Below are 8760 nucleotides of genomic sequence, written 5' to 3' on the forward strand. Positions count from 1 at the left end.
TAATCTTTTTGTCACTGGAGAAATGCTGACTGTAAGTTTTTAGCATTGTTCTTCTGCAAGCTCACTGCTCAACACGATAAATTGCCAGCCAAGATAAAAATTACGAAACAATTCTTTTTTTAGGCTGAAATATTACTGTTGGTAGGTATTATGCCAAACGGCAGCTTACACTATTATTGCCAGAAATTTACTTCTTTTTAAATTTGGATGCTTACCGTCTGTGTTCCTAGACAAGTCGTAAACCGGCCGAACATTTCTTGGACTGTAGTCCCGACTACATGGATAAACAAGAAGAAACCATAAAACCGGAAATACAAAACAGTCAACAAGTTTCTGTAGCATGATTGCTTCAAAAGTTATGCCTTGATGTAGAAAATTATGGATTTCTATCGAATAATATCTACAACATCTACACAAATCAAATAAGTAGGATCGCGAAATAAACATTCTGAACGTGGTCCATGTTCCAATGTGTTGCCCCAGACAGTTGGCTCATGAACATTCGCAGGCAGCCGTCTATTGTCAATTGAGTAATAAACTAAATGATGTGCACCGTTCGTCGCTAAGGAAAAACTAACCGCTCATTAATGCTTCAGGCTCATCATAAACGAAAGCTTGCCACATAATTCTAGAGGTTTCAACAAAAAAGTCGAGTTTGTTCAAAATAGAAGCTTGAGATCCGTGTTGCTCTTATGTCGGACTTCACATGTCTGTTCACTTACATTGTCTGCGAATTTTCTTTTTGAAGAAGTGCGTAGAACTACTGCCCTAACTGCTCTAACATTAACAAACCATAAGAAAATAGCTTATTTGCAATACTGTTTACCCGAAATTCAAACAAGTACAGTTTTTTTTAGATAACTATTGCACTGAACTATACTTCAGTGCGGAAGTGGCCAACATGTGCCTGATGTCGTCATCAACTCGTTTTTTGATATCAGAATATTGTGACTGCACACATAGTTTTTCCGTAAATGATAAGGCGCCTGACACCTCGTCATGTTTTTCATCTCACAAAATTTTTACAAGAACTTTCAGATAGTCTGAAAACACTGGTAGTTCTCCAATGAATGCTGAATTGGAGCTACAGAAATTATGTTTGGTGCATTCTTAATAAGGAAAACGCTCACACACCCACACTATATAGTAGCGGGCGAAAGGACAAGCGCTCTTCAAACTGCTTTTTGTCATCTTCAATGTTTGTGTCAACTACGTGAGCAGTTTCTGGATCAAAGTATTTTCTGGAAAGCCGAATCGCACTAAGCTTGGCAGATTGTCTTGAAGTCGCAGTTCCGTTTCGTTGTAGCATGTTGAAACTCCTGAGTGAATCATGTTAAAAGTAACTTGCATCAGCAAGAAAGAATTTCAGATTTTTTTCTCCTACTCGTCCGACCTATGCATTTGGCGCCGAATGTATTATCAACAGAAAACACAAGAATCAGCTTCATTCGGAAAACCAACTACGTTATACTAATGCCGGAGTGAGCCTCAGCTGCTCTAAATATCGGGCAAAACCATTGACAATGATAATTATTTTATGTAACGCATTGACCTGCCATATCAGCCAAATCTATAACGCCTCGGAAGCACTGTCCAGGATTTCTGTAAAAACTTCCATACAATTCTAAATTAACACTTACTTGTGCTGAGATTATACTGACCTGATTTTCCTACAAGCGCTAGCTGTTGGCAGCAACTTCGGCGCGATGGAACAATGCTAAATGCTTTTCGCCAAAGTTCGCGCAACAACATGTAAGACATTGGAACGGTTCAGGCAGCATTAGTTGAATTTTGAGCACCTGCACACTTGCGGCTGCATAATACATATTCAGGAAAACACTAAACAAAAAATTGCCAACATGTCGTTCACCGACAGTATTCTCATCATTTTTATACTCAAATAATAAAATATAAGTGCGATGCGCACATACATTTTTATCCTGGTGAGACCTTATCAAAAATATAGTGAGGAGTCCACGTGCTGTTTTTATGATTTTATCTACAATCAAATGACTACAATTTTTGAGAACTCACTGACGTGCTGTTCCGCACCACATGAAGCTATTTCAGGACCAATCACCATATCTAAAATAGAATGCCCAGCACCCATTTAGAATCTCAATTACAATATCTAACAGATGACATTGATTGGTTTCAAAACTACGCCATTAGATTTGTTCACTCTTCTTATTCACATGGCCTCTGCACATAATCCGTGAAAGCCAAAAGCTAATGGTCACTTCTCTCGTCGTCATGGTAGTTAGGGTGCTTATTGCCCCATTCACTGGGCTAAACAACGCCATAATCTCGAAATTATATTCTGATTTATTACGGGCGTAAAATAAACGACACTCTATGTCAGTTCTGGTTAATGCACAAATACGGGCTGCTTTGTCATTAGGAATATCATGCATAGTGGCAGCCCATAAGACTAGAAGAGTAACATACACAAACGGACCAGTAATCGTCCTGTTTGTATCCTCTTCTAGTCTAGTCAATCGGGCTACCAGAAAGTGTAAAAGTCAGTTCTGTACTTTTACACGTACGATTTGTCTAAGGAGAAAAACTCGCCATCGCGGCCCTGAGAAAGTAAATGTCCAGCGAAGATGTTGAAAACCGCCACTACAACTGCTGAGTGTGGTAGTCAATGCTTTATAGCTTTAGTGTAATTGTAGTATGCTAATTTTGAATAATAGTAGGACTAGAAGTAATCGTAATTTTGACAGCACGCCGTTGCTTATTGAGGTGCTGCAATATCATTGAAATCAGTTGCTTTCTAGGCTGGTTATATTATAAGAGAGGCAAGGCAGGGCACACCCCACGTGGCAAGCTGCCGTCGCCGTGACGGCTTGGCTACAATATTCTTTAGCCGGAAACGTACGCGGGAAGTGCAATGTGCTTCGCATTGCTATCACGAGCGCCTTATCATTGGCCTATTTTGTGTTGAGCTCGCTCTTTATTTGCATATTATTATGTGTGCTGTATGCGTGATTCCAAAGAATGTATGCACTGTTCGCGATACTTTGCTGACTGCTTGTTGCCTCTGCCTTAGGGGAGTATGAGCAGTTATATATTCACTTGCTTACAGGGGTCTGAGCCAGGGATGACGATAATTTTTGACATGCTGTTCTATATACTGTATGCGTGATTACAAAGAAGGTAAGCACTGTTCGCTTCACTTGGCTAAGTGCTTGTAGCTTTATGCTTGCTTTATGGGGCTATGAGCCATTTCAATTATTCTTCCTTACGGCGTATGAGTGCGTATTACGGCGTATGGCGATTGTTTTCTGTCAATGGCCACGAGAGAATCCCGGGATGCTAGCCATATACAGCTTCGCTGTAAAACCTTGGTACTCTGAACATCAATTGATATTTTAAACCGCTCGTTACTCACCCCAAGCTGCTCTTTTTATGATGCCAAAGCTTACTCAAATGCATTCTGTATAAGCCTTCTCGTAGATGATAAAAGGCTTCTATGAATGAAATATTCAAAGGAAAGAATGGTACCTAGAATGAAAAAAATAATGTTCTTTACGTTGCAGCGAAAACGTGTAGTCAAACAGTTACGACGCCTCAGTGTGTATTGCTCGCTCACTTAAATGTTTTCAACAAGGTCTCTTTTTTAAGCTTTTCAGTTTGCGATATTTCCTTGCATTGCTTCTGACGCAGTGATATTGCATAGACTCTCTGCGATACATCCAAACATTTACAAGGTCATCGTTTATCCTATGGGCACGAAAAGGAATATATACCTTAGTGGGTAACTCAGCTCCAAAAGTATACCCATCACATACTAGAACTGTTTAACCAAAATGATGCTGCAAACATTTTTGGTAAAACAAAGTATCTTCCTTTGTATATGTTGTATAAAATTGCTGGAAAAAGTCGCATAGTGTCAACTTCATATGCAACTTGCCCCTATAAAGCGGGATGCACAAGTAAGACAGTAAAAGTTTCAATTACCATCATTTGCGCTTTTCATTCGTGCATCTGCGAGCAAATTCAACTGCCATGCGCTCCTATTGTCCGTTTTTCATGCAGATTACTGTTATTCTACGCGTCGAACGCGCGAATATTTAATATTGCTTAACGTTATTAGCAAAAGAGATTTATCTATTGGACTATGGCCTTGTGATTAGTATATGGGGCTATTGTGCTGGCAGATAACAATGTGATCCCATAATCAGCCACAAATTTTTTAAGCGAGGATTCCCTTGAGAACCTTTCCGCACTGTCTTGACTGTGATTGATAACGGCTGCAGTCGCTCCTGTCTTGTTGAGCAGCTTACACACGAGAAACGTTACGCAGGTCGAATGCACATAGAGATAGCTAGTGCATGAAGGGAACATCTTGAAAAACAAATATTTAAATGTTATCAAATCGAATGCTATGCGTAAAAATGCCTTTTATATTACAGCGTTTAGCGTGCGATACCACAAAAATTATGCCCAAGACTGATAACTCTTAAATAAACTTATGTTCATGCTCTGCAGTCCTAAAAAGTTTTGCATATATGCGAACAACCATGTATATGAATGTACACTTTGATTAGTCGAGGCAGTAATGCCGCTGAGAAGAAAACGCTGTTGATTGTTTGACAAGGGAAGGATGGGGATTACAGATGCATTCACACGGAAAAAGAAGCTACGACAAATATTCAATTATGACAATTTTTTGCTTGCTTTCGAATGAAAACTGGCATGCAAGTCCTTTCCTCACACATGCTACGCTTGCAGATACATGTGCCGATTGCCCCAAAGACGCTTATAATTTGAGCACAGGTCGGTTGCGCTGTGAGACCGATGCATTTTTGTAATCATGGAGTTCGAAGGTTTCGGTTGCCTGTTTTTGTGTTTGCTTTAGTTGCACGGCAATGGCTTCACCGAGCATTTCCCATCACGTTCGTTCTCTCTGACACTCGCATTTCTCGATATTGATTTTTTGCATATCGACATAGTTATCGAACAGACTAATTCGTAAGAATTGCTTAAGACATTTCTTATTGCAAAAGTGGACAAAGTAAGAAGAATATACGAGGTATTTGTTTGGAAAATAGCAGATAAAATTGCAAGAATCAGACTATTTTACCGGTCCTCTACAACAACACACGAAAACCACTCAATTACCCCTTCTCACTTTGAGCCTACTCCTTTGTTATATTAGGCCGCTTGGCATGCCCCCATACACAAGTGCCTTCTTCAATTAGGTTGCAAAGGACCGTGTTCTGTTTTTTGAGTTGATGCCGTTTTATGTATGCACTTAATAAAATTGAGTCATTGGTACTGGTAATAATTAGAACGGTGAAAGCTTGCTGTATGAGAATATTATTCCTGCATTCATCTACGGAAACAACAGTGTATGCAAAGATTAGCAAAGCGGAGTTAATGGACTTTTTCATCGCTACAGCATTAAGTTCGTTTAAAAAACCGCAATGTGTGCAATTACATTTGCATTCAAGTTAAAAATTTAGATCAATTCTGCTGTCCCGTACATGGGTAAGTTGAATTTGCTTTTTAGGCGATTCTAGCACCCTTCTGAGGGTTACGCGCAAGCGTAACTGGCTAGCTAGCGCAATCACCGAATGTTTGTTCGAAGCCGTGAAGGAAGCGAAGGAGTAAAGCGCCTGCATGTGAAAATCGCGCCCCGGGTAAAGTACGAAGGAGCGCCCTGAGCGTGCGGATAAACATCGTCACCTAGCGGAATGTCTAGGTGACTTTGAGAGAAGTGGGGAAGCAGTAATGAGGTGATGCGTCGCGGAGGAGGAACGTAGGCGGAGGCGCGCTGGGTCGACCTCCTCTGGCCGCTGCTGCAGGTTTTGTTTGCGATACGAACGTTCCGGATTCCTCTCCTGATAACATCCTCGTTGCGCGCCGTACGCCTTGCATGCGAGTCACAGCGTGCGACTGGGACCCGACGATGGCAGTTCAATCTCGCATGCGCAAGGCAGGATAGCGGAGGGAAGCACGCCGTCTTCCCACTTGGTGGGAAGGGGAGGGGACGTTCTACTTCGGTGGCTTGCGGCGTATGGCTCGGCCGCGTGAGCCCTGTTCGAATGCGACCTGCGATGCGGACAGATTAGGCGTCTTGGCACGTCGACGGCTGATAGCTTCGTGTGGGCAATAGCATCCACATGCTTACGCGTCACCAGCGTTGACGAAATGAGCCGTAACTTTTTTTGTTTTTTTTTTTTTTTTTTACGTGTGCACTTACGTATTTGTAGCGAGCTTCAAGTACTGAATAGTTTCGTAGAACTTCCGGGTATCCGATTGTCAATGTCAATTCTTCCAGCTGAAACAAAATAAAACGCTTTATTAGGTGAACGTATAGAAAAAAATTATACCCTCATTGCCTATGTGAGCATGAATACCGTAGTGCTTGAGTTGCAGCACGCTGAGTAAATGCACCACCTGTGGCTTCTCTTGATCATTGTTATCACTAACTAAAATATATTGATGTATTCAGTTTTACAGCAATATCAATTGTTTTGATACACAAGGCGCATGTCTGCCGTCATTGTCGCAGACGGCGTCGCCGGCCACCTCGCTGTGAGGTTCCGTATAAAGTCCAAGGGCGACAAAATCATCGCCGCGGGCCGTATAATGTGAATGCGAGTGAAAGCGTGCGAGGGAAAGAGGCCGCGGGATCGAATCCTGGTCGGGCAGCCGCATTTAGATTCGGGCGAAAACAAACGTGTGCCTAAATTTAGGTGGACGTTAAAGAACGCCAGGTGCACTCTAAGAAAAAAAGGAGTGATCCTTGCTTCGTTAACAGAGAAACGGCGAAGATCCTTATGTTCGTCCTTAACTGGAACAAATTTCCTCCCCCATGCATGGGAGCAACGGTTTCTCCCTCTCGAAAACCAACATGGCCGACTCCAAGCAAGCGTCATAAGCGTAATGTACGTTACTGACATTTGCAAAAAAGAAAAAAAAAACACTCTCGTTAAGCTTCCTTTGCCACATACAAGAAACTGGGCGCAAGTACGTCACGATTTTGTAGCGATGCTTACCGCTCGGTTGCAACGCTTTTGACCCACCATTGACGGCCGGCTGATCATGTTAATGATTGGTGGGTGGAGCGTCGCTTCATAATGCCGGTGAAGTGCCGCTGTAACCACTGTGAATTCCTAATTCTTAATACTTAACCAAAGTAAATGAATGCAGCATTTATCTTATTTCGATCAGCTTCTTCTTCATCAGCTTTCTTGTATCAGCAGTGTCACAATAAATTTGTATTGTTTGGAATTTTTAGAAATAAAGAAAGCGCGAATATTGAGATTCTTCGTAGAACTAGCCGCACTACAACATATTGAAATCCGTCGGGGTCTAAGACATTTCCTTTTCATAGTGGCTATAATATATACCCAAAGAATATACCCACGAATATGCAGTAAACGTAATGTAAGAAGGAGAAATGAAACTCTCAGAAAAAGAAAGAGATTGTTGTGCTTTCTGTCTTAGCTTCTATGATACATTTCTAACCTTATCTTGCAGAAGCGTGAATAGTTGCGCAATGTGCGATTCCAATTTTCAATGCTGCTGATATATTTTAGCAATATTTAAACCTAAATGGCCACAACGATTTTGCGCCGTTCTTATGCGATAATTTCCTGCATTTATTTTAGCAAGTAACATGGACACATAGAACTACTTCAGACAAGTTTGCCTTCATTTCTGACGTGCTTGCATCATGTGTGATCACACCATTTGTCTCAAGAACTACGTCAGTTGGAAGCTTAAAAAACTTAAAAAACGCTCACAACGTTCAGCGATTTCAAAGAATGACCGCAAAAGAGAACTTTGAAGAAAAGAAATATTTTCTATAATATGTTTTGGAAAGCAATTGTATAGGTGCTCCTACCTTTTTCTCTACGGCTTTTCGCGTTGCATTCTGCATCCAGGTGATGTTTTGAAGCGTTTCATTGAGTGCCTGTCTCAATCTGCTGGCAATGCCTTCCACCTGAAACAACAGTGGTTCGTTAACAATTCAAACATCACTAACAATTAGTCTTTCTTGTTTCGTCTTCGCGGTACACCTTATTATGAGGGCCTGCCAGTACATTTCATTATATTTGAGAGAATGAAAATAAATAGGCTTTCCATTGAAGCTGATTTTAAGCGCATTTTCTTTGTTGTTGAACCTCTCAATGCAATTTTCAACAGAACTTCAATTTAGCGAGGCACATAAATGTCTATGCCTGTCTTCCTTTGTATGCTATTTGAATACGCCGTACTACACTGCCATAGTTTTAATCACTTTGCAGCGATCCAGTATGCTCTGTCAATCGCATCTCTCCTGTTGCAGCGCAACTTCTCGCTTTCAGCTGTTAGCCTCAAAATTTTGAAATAAGGTATCAGTAAATAAAAGGCGGAGCAGCACCAACTATTTGCTATTTTTTCACGTATGGGTAACATTTCAAAACACAAAAATTATTCAGAGTTTTTCGCGTGCCATAGCCAGGGTATGATTGTGAACCACGCTTCAGTGAGGGGGTCTCCGAAATATTTTTGACCCCCTGGAGATAATTAGCGTGCGCCCAATGACTGCACAAGAGCGTTTCGCTATTTCGCTCCAGTTAAAATGAGGCCGACGGGGCGGAAATCGAACCTCCGACCTTGAAACCAATGGCGCAACGCCGTAAACACACGACTACCGCGGTAGCCAGTATGATGCACTGAGCCCAACAGAAAGTACTACTGCGAGTTCGTAGCAGAATCACGGCCTCGTAAAACGCAGTGTTGGTGCACAGAGTGAATCAG

General features: G+C 41.5%; 1 long non-coding RNA gene across 1 annotated transcript in view; it reads right to left on the reverse strand.

The window, feature by feature from the left end:
- Nucleotides 1–7956, reverse strand: part of LOC140214399 (uncharacterized) — a 31587-nt gene extending 23631 nt beyond the window's left edge. Inside the window, exons 1-3 of the long non-coding RNA XR_011891341.1 lie at nt 7862–7956; nt 6212–6289; nt 216–274 (exon numbers count right to left, since the gene is read on the reverse strand). This is a non-coding gene — a long non-coding RNA (uncharacterized lncRNA). The remainder of the gene's footprint in view (nt 1–215; nt 275–6211; nt 6290–7861) is intronic.
- Between the last annotated feature and the right edge of the window lie 804 nt (nt 7957–8760).

The sequence above is a fragment of the Dermacentor andersoni genome, unplaced genomic scaffold (assembly GCF_023375885.2).
Source record: "Dermacentor andersoni unplaced genomic scaffold, qqDerAnde1_hic_scaffold ctg00000041.1, whole genome shotgun sequence".
Taxonomy (NCBI): Eukaryota; Metazoa; Arthropoda; class Arachnida; order Ixodida; family Ixodidae; genus Dermacentor; species Dermacentor andersoni.